Consider the following 1,130-nt stretch of genomic DNA (forward strand, 5'->3'; position numbering starts at 1 on the left):
CAGGAGGCTGCCCTGCCCTTGCGGAGGGCAGGGCAGGATTTGGTGCGTGTTGGTGCTTTCTTGGTGCGGCTTGGTGCGGCTTGGTGTGGTCTGGTGCGCAGAATGCTGCCCTGCCCGCGCGGAGGGCAGGGCAGGAAAAATTGGTGCGCCAGATGGGTGCTTGGTGCGCTGCTTGGTGCTGCCAGATTCATACCATGGTGCGCCAGAATGGTGCCTTGGTGCACAAGATGCTGCCCTGCCCTCGCGGAGGGCAGGGCAGAAAAATATGGTGCTGCCAGGATCGTGCTGTGGTGCGCGCTGGTGCTGCCAGGGTAGTGATTTGGTGCGCCAGAAATGTCCCTTGGTGCGCCAGATTCATGCACCAACAAAATGCTGCCCTGCCCTCGCGGAGGGCAGGGCAGTGTTTCCAAAATGAAGTCCCGCGTTCGAATCCAGGCAGAAACACACGCTCAATCATTTTCCTTGGTTTCTTGGCACGGTAATGGACCTTAGTTCCTTGCTTCCTCATGGTCCCGTGTTCAACTCTTGTGGCAAGCATTTGGAGACAATTTCCTTTGAATTTCTCCCTTCGTGAGCCCGATACTGCCCTTGTGGAGGGCAGAGCAACATTTTATTCCTCTTGATTCCAAGGCACAAAATTGTGCTCTGCCCTTGTAGTGGGCAGGGCAGAGTTGCCTTCTTTGCCTTGTTCCCTTATGTTGCCCTCCTACCTTCTTTGCTTTGTTCCCTTATGTTGCCCTCCTAGAGGGCAGTGTGCCCTTGTGGAGGGCAATGCTTGCCTCCCCCATTGCATGCGGCACACTTTTCCTTCCTTTGACCATGCTTCCTTCTCCTTGGGTCACGCTTTCTTTAGGCCACACTTTTCTCTTTTATTCTTTTCTTCACCTAAAATAAACCAAAACAACCACTCCAAGTATCACTAAATTCACAAGGCTTATAAATCAATTAAAATTCAATTAAAATTAGCTTAAACCTCATGATTTAACATTAATTTCATGGTGGTTGCTTGATTTAAAGAAGTTATGCATTTTCACTCCAAATCACTTACTTAAGATGCAAGAAAGTGCATAAAGACTAACAAAACAAATGAAATTAGCTTGAAAAATGGGTATATGATGACTTGTCATCAA

The sequence above is a fragment of the Arachis duranensis genome, chromosome 4, assembly GCF_000817695.3.
Source record: "Arachis duranensis cultivar V14167 chromosome 4, aradu.V14167.gnm2.J7QH, whole genome shotgun sequence".
In the NCBI taxonomy this organism is placed as follows: Eukaryota; Viridiplantae; Streptophyta; class Magnoliopsida; order Fabales; family Fabaceae; genus Arachis; species Arachis duranensis.